Source organism: Dromiciops gliroides, chromosome 4 (genome assembly GCF_019393635.1).
Source record: "Dromiciops gliroides isolate mDroGli1 chromosome 4, mDroGli1.pri, whole genome shotgun sequence".
Taxonomy (NCBI): Eukaryota; Metazoa; Chordata; class Mammalia; order Microbiotheria; family Microbiotheriidae; genus Dromiciops; species Dromiciops gliroides.
This window is the reverse complement of record NC_057864.1, coordinates 167,226,109-167,241,097: the sequence shown is the minus strand read 5'-3', so window position 1 is coordinate 167,241,097 and position 14,989 is coordinate 167,226,109. Positions and strand designations below refer to the sequence as shown.

Sequence of the window (14,989 nt, the reverse complement as noted above, 5' to 3'; positions counted from 1 at the left end):
TGTAAGCAGATAAAGGAAACCCAGGGGCCCATAAATTTAAGGTATAGACTTGGATTTCTTTATTTAAGGCTCACCTTTCCAGGAATCTAGATGGCTCCCCCTCAAAAAACACTTTTGGTTTCTATAATAATACTATGTAGCATTTATATAGCACTTTAAGGTTTGCAAAGTGCTTTACATAGATTATCTCTTCTTTTCCCCACAACAACCCTGGGGAATAGATACTATAATTATCCTCATTTTACAGATGAGGAAACTGAGAATGAGGGATGTTAAGTGACTTGACCAGGCTCACACAACTAAGTAGGTATCTGAGGATGGATTTCAACTGAAGTCTTACTAATTCCAGATCCAATGCTTTATCCATTGCACCCCTAGCTGCCTGTTAAGAGAGTTGATTCCTTCTCACCTGCTTTGTTGTTGTTATCATTTTTCACTTGGGTCCTACTCACCTTGATCCCATTTGGGGTTTGCTTGGCAGATACTGGAGTGGTTTGCCATTTCCTTCTCCAGCTCATTTTACAGATGAAGAAACTGAGGCAAACAGTTAAGTGATGTGTCCAGGGTTACATAGCTAGTAAGTGTCTGAGGCTATATTGGAACTCAGGAACATAAGTCTTCCAGACTCCAGCCTTGGTGCTCTATCCACTGTGCCACCTAGCGGTCACCTTCTCACCTGCAAGTAGTTTGTAGCAAAAGCAAAGGAGATTTGCTTCCTGTATGTATAGACATATGTAATATGTTTTATTCATGGGCATTTCCCACCCACCTCTCACGAATGAACCTTACCTTGTGACAAAGAAAAAGAGTGAGGGGCAGCTGGGTGGCACAGTGGATAAAGCACTGGCCCTGGATTCAGGAGGACCTGAGTTCAAATCCTGCCTCACTTGCCACTTACTAGCTGTGTGACCCTGGGCAAGTCACTTAACTCTCATTGCCTGCAAAAAACCAAGACCAACCAAATGAAAAAAGAGTGAAAAATGCACAGAAACATTTTCTGGCAATGTATGCAATGCTCTGCCATAGTAGTTCTCTACCTCTCCTAACCTGTGGGAGAAGGTATTTTCAATTTCTTTCAAATTCTTTTCTCTAAGAAGTTCAATGGTATTTCTGTTGCTCAGAGTTCAACTTCCTTTTAGTGACTTAAACAAACAAAAAAACCCTACCGCATTGTTGAAGTCATAGAGTATATTGTTCTCCTCTGGCTTTGGCCCTTGCTGGTTTCCATATTTCAACTCTGATTGTCTTAGGACCATTTGTGGGTGAAAGAAAGCTTGGTTCAAGAATTCTTCTACTTACTCAGGAATTTCTCTGTCATTCTGCTGCTGCTGTTTTCTCAAGGTCAAGCTAGAGCTTCCACCATGGCCCAGGAGTTCCTCATTGCTCTTTCATTACTTCCAACTTCTGCTATCTCTGGGGCCCTATAATTTCCTGGAGGGGCAGGCCCTCCAGGGAACCAAGTGCACATTTCTGTGAATAGCTTCTCTTTTCCCACTTCTTATTCTCTCTGGATACAGTCCCAGTGTATGAACTGATCTAGAATGGGGAGATTCGATAAGGCCTTTACAAAGCTCTCTTTGGACACACTCTATACCTACAGATCTTTCTTCGGGTTAAGAAAAGCATTATATATAGATAGGAATTCACCTTTTGTTCTATCTTCCTTCCCTCCAGTTTCCTTCCAGTTTTTTCATCTGACAGGCAAGTTCCATTATCATGCAGCTTCCCTTTCTGAACTTTAGACTGCCCAGGAGGGTTATGAGGTTCTTGGTGGTTGCAGGTATAGCAGAAAGAACTTTGGTTTTATTGCTAGGACACATATATGGGTTAGAATCCTGGATCTGACACTTATTAGCTGTCAGGTTCATAAACTCTTCCAGCCCCAGTTTCCCCATCTGGAAAATAATAGCTAATAATAATAATAATAATAGCTAACACTTAGATAGTACTTACTACATGCCAGGCGCTGTGCTAGGTGCTTCATAGTTATCTCATTTGATCCTCACAAATACCCTGGGAGGTAAGTGAGGATAATAGCATTTGTCCATAATAACAATGTTGTTAAGGCACTTGAATATGTGTGAGCTAATGTCACACTTTTTTTTTTTTTTTTGCTGAGCAGATGGAAAATAGAGTGAAGCCACAAGATTGTTGTTTATCCTTCATTTTTTTGTTTTTGTTTTTTGGTGAGGCAATTTGGGTTAAGTGACTTGCCCAGGGTCACACAGCTAGTAAGTGTCAAGTGTCTGAGGCTGGATTTGAATTCAGGTCCTCCTGAATCCAGGGTTGGTGCTCTATTCACTTCTGCCGCCCAAATCTTGTTGATCCAACATCCTTCTCTCTAGATAAGAGCCCCTGTGTCGCCCCTCACCTGGACTATTGCATTAATCTCCTAATTGGATTTGAATGAGGGAGAGCTGTGCAAAGTCACTAGCCTCACTCTCTCCTCCAGAGTCATCCAGGTCCAGTGGCAAGATATACATCAGGATGACTGGAGATAGCCCTGGATATTTGAGGCTATAGGGGCTAAGTGACTTACCAAGGGTCACAGAGTTAGTGTTGAGGTGACATTTGAGCTCAGGTCCTCCTGACTCCAGGGCCAGTGCTCTACCGCCAGCTGCCCTGAAGCCAAGAGATATCTTTAAGATTAAGATTGAGTGGATTTATTCCCCAAAGTCAAGGCCCTAGAGGAATACCTTTCTAACAGTAGGTCTCTGATTTAATTAGATAAGCTCTAAGGAGTTGTCTGAGGGACAGAGAAGTTAAAAGATTTAATCAATGAGGGCAGCTAGGTGGGGCAGTGGATAAAGCACCGGCCCTGCATTCAGGAGGATGTGAATTCAAATTCAGCCTCAGACACTTGACACTTAACCTTCGTTGCCCCTCAAAAAAAAAATTAAAGAAAGAAACACTATGTAAGAACTGGAACAGTACCTGCCCTGTGGAGTTTACACTCTAATGAAGCATATGCTTAACAAGGATAAGCATATCCCTGTTTTTGAAAAGGACCAATGACATCACTGGTGATGTCTTGACTTGCACCTGAATTGGATTTAAGTGAGGCAGAGTTGCACAAGTTCCTCAGCTTCACTATATAACCTTGGTGTACTGATGTTGGACCAAGCTCTAAGCGTTGGCCATTGAAATCATTGTTTTCATCCTCATATTCTTCTTAAATGGTGATTTACCATTTGGCTATAGTAGGTGTTTTATGTCCAATCCTAAATTTCCTTGCCTTACAGCTTGTTCCAGGGGCGGCTAGGTGGCGCAGTGGATAGAACACTGGCCCTGGAGTCAGGAGTACCTGAGTTCAAATCCGGCCTCAGACACTTAATACTTACTAGCTGTGTGACCCTGGGCAAGTCCCTTAACCCCAATTGCCTCACTAAAACAAACAAACAAAACTTATAGCTTGTTCCATTATTCTTTTTGTTGTTGTTGTTCCATTATTCTTGCAACTTGTGTAGTTACACACAGTAGCCTTCTCTCCTTTTAACATCGTTTTTGCTTCTTCCTTACTGCAACCTCCATTGTGCTTGGAGCCTATAAGGGTGGATGGCTGATTTACTCAATCCCAAGTTAGTGATAATATGCCCAGTAAATCAGTTCATTCTTAAGCCTTGAACTAAGTTGGAAAAAGGTGTTCTTCAAACTGGAATAGACAAGATGTTAAAATTTATAAAGTGCTTTACTTAAATTAGCTCAGTTGACTCTCACAACAGCTCTGAGATGGGTGCTGTTATCTTCATTTTGCAATGGAAATTTAAGCCTGGAATAACACAACTAGAAGAGTCTGAGCTGGGATTTGAACTTGATTTCCAAGTGCAATGCTCTATCCATCATGCCATGCCGCCTCTGTATGTATAGTTTTGTAATGAATCATTATTTGAAAAAAAAAAAGCCTATGAACTAGTTAAGTTTTGTTACTTATGTGACCTTGGGCAAGTCATTTCCCTTCCCCTGGACTCCAGTTTTAACCTTTGTAAAATGAAAGATTTGAACTAGATGGTCTCTAAGGTGTTTCCAGCTCTAAATCCTCTGATCTCCTTTTCTGTTGCTGTTTTCTCCTGGCCCCTTAGGGTTACCTTCCAAAGATACACTAAGACAGACCAGCAGGGGCCCTCAGATTTCACTTTGAGAACTGGGGCTCATTCTCTTAGCTTTAAAATTTTTGTTTAAACTTTTACTTAATTAAACAGAAACAGTAGTAACCAATATTGCTACATAACCTGCCGGTATCATAAAGTATCATTAAACTAATATGTATCAGATGCTAATCATCTACATGCCACTTTACTTTAAAAGTATTCCTGAAACCTTGTAACAAGTGGGGACTATGGCCCATTACATCTGCCTGGACTAGTGCTCATTATTATCACCCTTCTCTGGTTTAGGATTCTTTCTTTGCCTGAAGCCATCTTTGTTAAATCAGATTTGACTATTTGGCTCTTAGGATGTATCTGGGAATTTTGTTCATTTTTAGATTTTCTTCATCTGAAAAATGTTACCAATTAGGTGATGATCTCTACTTGTGTAGATGCAGGTTGAAACCACACATGGATGAAGGGCAAACATTTAATTCAATAAGCGCAAGTGCAAGGCACTAGGGGTAGGTGCTGGGTACAAAGGTAAAAAAAAATTCAGTTTCTTTCAAAGAATTTACAATCTTCTGGAAGGGGGAAAGAAGGAAGTACAATGTTATATAAGTTAGAATGATTGAACCTCCTATATATACTGGGCACATTTTCCTCTAACAAAAATGATGCTACCTATTCCATTGTTAGTAAGAGAATATGTTTTTTGGATTTTTCTGGTACTAGGGTTGGAGTCTGTATGGATTCATCCACACTCTTCACTGGACTCCTTCTGACCAAATACATATTTGTGAGAAAGTAGAACTGAATTTTTATGACATTATTTGTGAACATGGTATTAAGGTAGTAGGACGTATACTAGTTGAGTTTTGGTATCTAGTATAGAGAACACATCAGCCAGCAAAACTGGTGAGCACCTAATCCTGGCTTTGTAATTTATGTGACCTTAAGTAAGTCATTTTATCTTATCTCTCTCCTTTTTTTTTTTAGTGAGGCAATTGGGGTTAAGTGACTTGCCCAGGGTCACACAGCTAGTAAGTGTCAAGTGTCTGAGGCCAAATTTGAACTCAGGTCCTCATGAATCCAGGGCCAGTGCTCTATCCACTGCGCCACCTAGCTGCCCCTCTTATCTCTCTCTGGGCCCAGTTTTACCTTCTGTAAAATGAGGGGGTTGGACTAGATGGCTTTTGTTAGCTCTAAATCTTATGATTCTTTTTGAGTTGGGGGTACAGTTTGCAAAATAAGCCATCCAAAGATCTAATCCCCAAGCATATCAGAGATAACAGTGCTAAACAACCATATATGTAACCTGTATGTATGTCTGGTGCTGCAGCTGAATTCAGTTGTGTCCTAATGTGGATCTAATCCAGTGTTAGATTCGAAGACTGTTCGAATGGGGTAGGACCTTAGTTATCATTTGGTTCAACTCTTCCATTTTAGAGATGAGAAAACTGAGGCCTAAAGAAACGAATTGATGTGCATGAGATCACACAGCAAATTAGTGACAGAATCAGATTTGACTCTGACTCTCAGTTCCATGTTCTTTTTAATCATTTAATCCCTGTGTTTTGTTTTTTGGTTTGTTTATTTTTGGCTTTGTGAGGCAATTGGGGTTAAGTGACTTGCCCAGGGTCACACAGCTAGTAAGTGTTAAGTGTCTGAGGTTACATTTGAACTCAGGTCCTCCTGACTCCAGGGCTGGTGCTCTATCCATTGCGCCATCTAGCTGCCCCCCTGTGTTTTTTTAAAAAACAAAAATTGCAAGGGCTTTGCCAATAGGGTTTGCTATCCAAAGCTTCTCCGTCCTCTGTGGATTTGTAGAATCTGAAACAGATCCCAAAGCTCTCTTTCTTACTCAGCCTTCCTGTAGCTTACCTGTTCAATGGGAACCATGGACTGGCCCCCTTCAATACAGCCCAGCATAGCTAGTTTGCTCAGTCACAAGTTTTGCCACATTTCTTAGCTACAGGGGGTTTTAAACGGGGTTATTATTTCTTTACTTTCTCCTGATTCCTAGGAAGGTAGATGAGAGACAATGAGCAACATGTCAACCTCCTAGGACTGTTTTTGTATCATGGGAAGCTGCAGTGCTTGAGACTCCTTCTATTCTCTTGCTCCCATCTTCTCCATGACCCTCATCCTTCTGTTCAACCACCCAGAAAATGTGGAGAAGGAAGACTGTGAGATTGGGGAAAGCATCTTCCCAGAAAAGTAAACTTAGAAGTCAAAAAAGAGCTGTAGACCACGGCAGGAGGAATTAGGACCTGCAGAATTAGGATGAACTTCAGCAAGGACAGCCAATCTATCCCCCCAATCTCTTGGAAGGAGAGTGTTTGGAGTCCCTGACACAGGTTGCACCTTCTCACAGCCTTCTGTCTCTAAAATCTCTCCCATTCCTCCTCCCCCTCCAAAAAAAAATTCCAGAAGAGGCAGTAGGGATGCCTCTCAGCAAAGCTGGGAAACTATGGCTACATCTTTTGCCTCTGAAGAGCAGCATTCTGGGTGGTCCTAGGTCTGGGAGATATTTCTTCATAGTGCTTTCCTTGGGACCATGATCCTGAGAAATTTTCCCTTGGGACCTGGGCACCAGCTAGGTTATTTTAGGGGTATAGGAGGAACTGCGTAGGAATTAAGACTCAAAGGTGAAGGTTATTCTGGAGTACCCAACGCTGAAACCATAAAACTATGTAAGAAGTCCAGCGTTCCTTAATAGGCACATATCCCATAGCCCTTCCTTCCCCCACTTTCCACCCCATGCCGCTGCAAGTGCAGCTCTCCAAAGGCTGCATGCACTAGCACAGGCTGGGGGTGGAAGGACTGTGAATGTCTATTTCTCCTCTTCTCCAAACTCCTGTCCCTCTAAGCAAAACTCATACGCCGGCCAAGAAGGCCAGGGTATATACCCCAAACCTAAATAAACAATCTCCTATATGACGCTGAAGGCACGCCCCTCCCCGATCACCTCTTTCTTCGGACACCTACCACCACCCTCCCTCCCCCGGCCTTGACCCAAAGAGGCTGAGCCTCTCGGGCCACGCAGCACTCGGCCGAGACCCAGGGCCCAGGCTGTGTGGTCCCTAACTCAGTCCACTCCCCGCAACCCAACTGGCACGAGCTGTGGGGGCAGGGAAGAAGGGGGGGGGCGGAGCTCCGTCTACAGCTGATTGGCTTCACGCGGAAGGGCTGCGGCCACCCCCAGCCAACCGGTTGCGTGTTGCTATGTGCCGAGCAGAGGGGATAGGCGCGGGGGCGCGTCCGTCACCTGGCAGCCCCCGGCCGGGTCCGGGAGGGATGCGGAGCGGCGGCGGCAGTGGAGGCGACTGTGGCTTTAAGAGGGGAGCGCGAGCAGAGCCCGGGATTCGAGCCGGGCCGCCTCCTCCTCCAACCGCGCAGCGCAGTGGAGCCGAGCTGAGTAGAGCAAAGCAAAGCAAAGCTGAGCTGAGCTGAGCTGAGCTGAGCTGAGCCCTGGCCGGAGCTGGATCGCCTGGTCAAAGCGGGGTAAGTGCTGGGACTGGGGCTCCCAGAGGGAGGCCCGGGCATCGGGGGCGGCGGCAGGAGCTGGAGCAGTCGGGGAGCGGGGTGGGCACGGCTCCGGACCCAGGCTGGGGCACGGGCGCAGGCGTGGGTGTGGGCGTGGAGAGCGCTCCAGCCGCCGCTGCCTCCAGTGCTCTCCATCTCTGGACTTGCCCGGCTTGGAGCGCCGGGCACCGGGATCGAGGCCATCAGTGCCTCAGTTTGCCGCGCTAGCTCCCGAGGCTCTGGGGTTCGGGGGCTGGACTCGGGTCGCTGAGCTCTGGGGCTTTAGGGGAACCGGTCGCCCAGAGCGCCACGTGACCGGTTTGTTTACAAACACAGCCCGCGGGCCCCGAGAGTTTGCAACTGAGGGCACCCGCTCTGGGGCAACTGGAGTCCGGGCTCCGGGTACGTCCCCGGCGCGGCGGTTCTGGACGCGTCTCCTGTCCTGCTTCCTCCGGCACCTAGGAGCTGGGAAAGGTCCCCAGAGCGTGGCTTCGGGGCCAGCAGCTCAGAAGTGGCCCAAGGGAGGTTGAGGACCAAGAACGAGACCTTGGACTTGCCGGAGACCCGAGTGCCTTGGCAAGCTTCTCTTGAAGAAAGCGATCGGGACCCTAGGTTCACTCCTCTTCGGAGCCCCGTCCCAGGTCTGATTTGCTGAGCTGAGATCATCCTCCGGCTCCAGGGACTAGGCTGGGTTGTAGCAGGGGGAGAACGGGTGGGTGGGGAAGGTCTGGTTCCGCCTGCTGAGCACTCTACCTACTTCGGGTGACTGCTGCCCTGGGCAGCTTCTGGGTCATCATAGTGACCACACGCTCCTAGGGGGCGCTGGCATGTGGGGCTGCCTCTTGCTGGTGTCTCCAAAAGCTCTCAGGATGCAGGGACCCGGTCCCCCTTTGCCCTGAGCCTCTCTTGGGACGGGACTGGCCAGTCTCCTTCCCAGACTACTGGTGGGAGAGCCCCTGTTATCTTCCAGCCACAAAGGGGAAGAGAAGAGGCATGCCTTGTTCCCTTTTCCTCACCCTCCCCTAATACAACTAGCGACCCCCTGTTCCTCACCAGTGGGCAACCACCATCATCTCCCCTCCCTAAGCTACCCAGGGAACTTTCAAAGGTAAAGCTAGTGGGGGGCAGGTCCTTTACTTTCTTTGGATCCCAGACCTTCCCTCCTTAGGGTTTAAACACCTTGTTTATCCTATTTCCCTTTCTGTTTGTTTTTCTCTCAGCTAGCCTGTCAACACTGTTTACTTCCTGATCACTGTATCTGTGTTTCTGGTATCTGAGGGATAAATGCCACTTTTTGCAGATGATCAAGGGGCCTCTGACTTTAAAATCAAGGTGTTTCTCTCTTGGCTATTTAATTATCTTCCACAGCTGGCTTTATGCTCTCAGAAAGAGCATGGCTGCCAGGATCTTTTGGTTGGCAGAGGAAAGATTCTATGGACCAATTTGTTTTTATACCTTCTTTCTTTACCTATCTAGTTGATCTTTCTACCTCAGTTCCCCATAGGATCCTCTCTGAATTACTTTCTGGAAAAGTTAGCAAGTAGGGGAACAGCTGTCTTTCAGCTAAATTGGATCATAGTCAGGCTGAGGCTGAGGGCTTGGCTGGATATCTGGCTCAAAGAAGGTCTGGTGAAAAATCAGCTATTTGCTTCCCTCCATCTCATAAACACACTAGAGCTGGATGGGACCTTAAAATCATCTAATTCAATCTCTTAATGTTGATTGTGGAGGAAACTGAGGCCCCGTAAAAGGCTGTGAATTGCCCCAGATAATCTGTGCAGAAAGAACCCCCAGGCCAATGGTTCTTTGTGTTTCTTGTTTATGGGAGTGGAGACTCTACTCTTTGTGTTTTACCTTACCTTTCACTTGCTTCTGAGACCCTCTAGTAGAACTTGTCTCAACCCATTCCCCGCCCCCCCCCCCGCCCCCAATCTCTCAACACTTAGACTGAATCTTGTTTTTCTGAAGTTTTTCTTTCATTTTCTTCTCTTTGTGACTATGTTGTGAGTGGGCAGCCTTAGAGCCTGACAGCCCTGGAGGCTGAATTTCCTTCCCTGAAGAACAGGTCCAGCCTGAGGAGTAATTGTGTAAGCTTTCCTGTGGCACTATCCTCTAGCCCAAAGGGACTGAGAGACTCATGTTTAGAAGAAGAAAGAGTATAAGGTATAAGAGTATAAAGTAGCTAATTCATTCCCTACCTAGCCTTAGCTTTTGAGGGTTCTTAACCTCATCTGAGTACTTGTTTTTTAGCATATTGATTGTGTATTCCAATATAATTGGATCCTTATATAATCCTTTGTATTTATTTTATGCATTTAAAAACCTTTATTCTGAGAAGGGCTAAGTAGGCTTCACCAGGTTGCTAAAGGGGTCAGTGAAACAAAGGTTAAGAACCCATGGCTTAGCGGTATGGGAGACATGTTTGAAGTTTGCAAATCATTTTTACAGACTATTTCATTTCATCTTCAAAACCTTGTAAGAAAGGTGCAATTATCCCTACTTTACAGATACGGAAACTCAGGCTTAGAAAGATTGAGTGACTTGCCCTGGGTCACAGAGCCTAATAGGTAAGTATTGTGGAAGTGCCCCTGGGATTAAATAGACAGTATCTGAGACAGCATTTGAACTCGAGTCTTCTGTATTGTTATCCTATACTGTACTCTACGGTACTCTACTATACTATGCTTATATTTAGAGACCTGACTCCAGAATGCCTGACCTGAATGACGAACTAGACTTAGAATTTGTAAGGAGGGTACAGATACTACCTCCCCCTAAAAAACAAAAAACAAAAATAAACAGAGAGGCAACCCTATTGGGAGCTTTCTCCTTGAATGACAGTCAGATTGTCATTTGAGAAGGATTAGCTCACCATTCCCTTAGACTAGGATAGAGCTTCTTAACCTGGGGTCCATGGACACCTTGGGGGCCTATGAGTAGATTTCAGGGAGTTTGAGAACTTGGATGGGAAAACATTTTTCCATCTTTATTTTTACCTAACCCCTAATTAAAATTGAGCATTTTCTTCAGTTAGGAATGCAGGCAAACCATTCTTGAGAAGAAATCCTTGTAACCATTCCTGACAAAAGGGGTCCTTTACATAGAAAAAGACTAACACCCCCCCCCATACTAGAGTGTTGATGATGAAAAACGTGCAGGATCCTAGAAATATGAGGCTTCTAAAGAGAGGGGAGAACTCTACAGTTAACTTGGCTAACATGCCAAGCATCGGACCAGTGTCCTAGGTCAAGGTGTGTCTGGGTGCAAAGCATTGATTGACTTTTGCTTTTGCTTCCTGGGCTCCGATGGTTGTGAAGGATGCATGACCCCCATTGCCCCTCCCCCTTCCCCCCCCCCCCCCCAGCTTCTGAGTGGTGAGTACTGAATTGTAGCATGATGTTTGTGTGGTGGCTAGGCTGGTGGGGTGGTGGGGGGGGTGAGGAATGGAGAGAAAATGGAGTCCTGCTGGCCCTGCTTATTGTTGTATGAGGCTATTGTTATGTTTTGTGTGTCCTAGTGGCTTTTAGGGGGTTGTACAGGCGTGTGCTTGGGGCCATGAACAATTCCTGGCAGTCAGAAGTAGAAAATGTTGATTATGCTTATTTCAAAATCTCCTCTAGTCAAGGCTCGATAGCCTGGGGGAAGGGCAGACTCATAATAACTTTTTTGTTGGGGAGGGAGGGCTGCAGGGGGCGGGGTGGGATATGGGTGACCTTTGTTTATCTATAAGCCCTATATTAAAAAGCAGAGCAGAGGTCCTTGTTTTTTTCCCTGTGCCCCAGCCTCAGTTCTTTTTGGGGGGGGCGGGGCAATGAGGGTTAAGTGACTTGTCCAGGGTCACACAGCTAGTAAGTGTTAACTATCTGAGGTTGGATTTGAACTCGAGTCCTCTTGAATCCAGGGTTGGTGCTTTATCCACTGTGCCACCTAGCTACCCCCTCAGCCTCAGTTCTTGGACAGTTTGGTGTACTTGAGTGTGTTAGAGTTGTTACCCTGCTGTAATCCCTTGTCTCAGAGGCTCTCTAACCACCCCCCCCCCCTTGATTTATTCACATCTCATTTTCCTGTTGGTTACTGTGGTCCTGACACTAGTGTATGGAGCTCCCTTGGAATTATCATTAGATTGTGAGCTCTTTGAAGGGAAGGATTGTCTGTTGTTTTCCTTTGTATCACCTAGTACATACTTATCACAGAGTCTTGGCTTGATTAGCCAAACTTGCAATTCCCTTTGAGAAAGGGTCTAAATGACAAAACTAGAATTCAAGTGAAATGTGCTTTATAGGGGAACATTAAGTACAGTAGCACCCCCCCCCCCGCCCCCACTTTTTTTTTTTTCTGAGAAATTAGCTTTGGAAACTACCAGTGTAGAAATGCCCTTCACCTATTTGGCCAGGCGTTTTGTAGTTTAGGGTTGGGTTTTTTGAATGTTTTTTGTGTCTTTGAGAAAAGACTTAAAGGATAAAGAAGAGTGACAATGTTCAAATGGCCTAGGCTAGTGGGACATCTGGTTGGGTGACCAGATGACAATAGAGCTTCTTTCACTGTGTAAACCTCACACTTCCAGTGTCCTCCATATCTTTCTTCAACATTCTAAGGCCTTCCTTGATGGGGTTTGTTAGCCTGATGCTATCAGACTTGGCCTGGCCATGTCTTTATATAAGGCCTGTCACCAAATTCACTAGGTGCAATGGCAGAGATCTATTTCCTTAAGATTAAATGGTACATATATCAGAATCATTTACCCCCTCAGGGATTGGGGAGGGAGGGAAGGAGGAGATAAAATTTGGAACTCAACTTTAAATAAAAATGTTTATTATTATTTTTTAAGAAGATTAAATGGTACAAAAGGTAAAGATGATTCTTTTTGGATTTCAGGTCCTTCCTTGTATTTACACTAATAACAGGTAGTGGATGAACCATGTGTTCATGGGTGATGCTCCTTTTAGATGTACTATTGAATCCTAGTCCAGTTTTTTTGTTGTTTTTTTGGGGTAAATCTCATCCCCCCCCTTTTTTGGTGGGGCAACGAGGGTTAAGTGATTTGCCCAGGGTCACACAGCTAGTAAGTGTCTGAGGCTTTTTTTTTTTTTTTTGGTTATTTTCCGTCTGGTTAGACTCTTTGCAACCCTATTTGAGGTTTTCTTGGCAAAGATACTGGAGTAGTTTGCCCTTTCCTTCTCTAGCTCATTTTACAGATAAAGAAACTGAGGCAAACAGGGTCAAGTCAGTAATTTTTCAGTTTTGCTTAGTTCTTTATGCCATTTCCTTCTCCAGCATTTTATAGATAAGAAAACTGAGGCAAACAGGGTTAGCTGACTTGCCCAGGATCACATAGCTTAGTTAAGTATCTAAAGCCAGATTTGAATTCAGGGAGATGAGTCTTCCTGATTCCAAACCCAGTGTGCCACTGAAGAAAAGTCAGTAATGAGGACCTGGGTCAGGCAGGACCTGCTGTAGCCAGTTATTCTCAGTAGGAGTAGTTGACCAAAAGCCAGAAGAGAGAAAAAATCTGGATACTGGGTTCTGGGGTGGAAGTGATTTCTCCTCACCTTATTTTTTTTTTAAAAGGGCTAGACTGATTATGAATCATCATTAGACTGTGAACTGCTTGAGGGCGAGGACTGTCTTTTGCTTTTCCTTGTATCCCCAGTGCTTTCCATAGTTGCATCATGGAAATGGGGTGGGACAGTAGCTGACCAAGAAGCAGCTCCCTTAAGTTTTTCCTGCTTTTCTTCCCTTCTATTTCTGAACTCAGCTTTTTTTTCCCCTGAAACCTTCCAAGCTTAAAAAAAGGTTTGCAAATACATATATTTTACATATATTATCTCATTTGAGCCTCGCAACAATCCTGGGAGATAGAGTGTATAAGCACTCTCCCTCTTATAAATGAAGAAACTGAGGCTGAGAGGTTAAGGGACTCAACCCAGCCTCCCGCTCCTAGTTTTAGAGCAAGGGTTTACTCCACCACACTGCTGTGCACCTTCTCAACAATGCCTTCTGACAAACCTCAGGGTAACTATGAATAATTACACTTCAGGGGTAGAGACTGAGGTGCAAAGAGATTCCTAATTTTAGGGTGAGGAAGGTGGCCTTCTCAGTAGAAAAATATCCCTTTAAATTAAAGATGACTGAAGACTCAGTCATGCCACTTAGGCATGCCAATTAGGGACCCCAGAAGTCAACTTTCAGTCCCATGATTTTTAGATTAATTTCCAGTTCTAGTTATTTCCCAACTCTTTAATTTAGTGATTTGCCCAAGGTCAACACAGTTTGTTAGTGGCAGTCTGGGACTAACACCCAGGTCATCTGGCTTTCTAGCCCAGGGCTCTTAACTACATCACAGCCTGAAAAGATGCCAACTCCTGACCTAATTAAGTCTTGGTCATCCAATAGAATTTCCTGCAACCAATGAAAAAGCCAAAGCAGAGGGATGGGTCTCACTCTTCCGTGATGTGGTAGAGAGAGGAGAGTTCCATAAAGGGGAACCACCCAAATTCTGTAGCCAGATCATCCAGTTGGGTCAGGAACACCTTGGGGTCCACCCTATGTGTCCTGAGCACTGGGGAGATTGAGAAAGACACCAGAGGCATTTTGGGTCTCTTCTCTGGTTTCCCAGGCCCTGGTCTGGGATGGCTATATGGCCAGGATGTAATTCCTTCCTAGATGCTAAAGTTTCCCAGTACTTCCTTAGTCTCTCTTCCTTTTGGGTGGTAAAGGGAGGTTAAGATGCATGGCACAGAATAGATTGGAGTTCTGAAATGAATGCCATCACTGACTGAGTCACATTGTGTGTCCTGATAGAATAACATCACCTATGTCCTGATAGAATGTGTTTGTTATATCCTTACTTAGTTAATATTCTTCTAGAAATCCAGGTAGGAAGGTCTAGATTAGGGGATCTATTTTAGTTATATAAATAGTGGGTGGGGATGAATCTTCCCTAGTCTTGGGCTAATGAACATTTTAATTTGGATGGGGAACCACTTGCTAGTAGGCTGATCTGGCCCATGGCTTTTGGATAATGCTGGGTATTCTGGCTGCTGCTGCTACTTCAGAGCCATTGAAGAGCTGTAAAGAATTGTCAATTAGCAATGATAACTTACTGATGCCCACTGGCAAGGGAAGCTAATTGTTTACCTTCTTAATGTTTATCCCAGGACTTTTTTTTTTAATCCCAGGACTTCTTAAGCTTTATTCCCTACCTTTCTTTCTCTACTTTTGGCTCTTTAGCTGTGTGTGTGTGTGTGTGTGATGAGCACATGTGTGCATGCATGTGTTTATAGAATTTAAGGGCTAGTAGGGGTCTTGATTCTTTCTGCCTATGTCTCTCTATGAATATAACTGTCTCTTCCTCATCCCTCTTCCTTCTTTCTATG

General features: G+C 44.9%; 1 protein-coding gene across 2 annotated transcripts in view; it reads left to right on the top strand.

Annotated features, from left to right (window-relative positions):
• The first annotated feature begins 7,361 nt into the window (after positions 1-7,361).
• Positions 7,362-14,989, top strand: part of YPEL2 (yippee like 2) — a 73,355-nt gene continuing 65,727 nt past the window's right edge. Inside the window, exon 1 of one of the 2 annotated variants that reach the window (XM_044005173.1) lies at positions 7,362-7,592. The gene's annotated coding sequence lies outside the window, so the exon portion shown is untranslated. Of the gene's footprint in view, positions 7,593-7,870; positions 8,255-14,989 lie in introns of those variants that run through there. The other variant, XM_044005174.1, reaches the window with a different exon arrangement.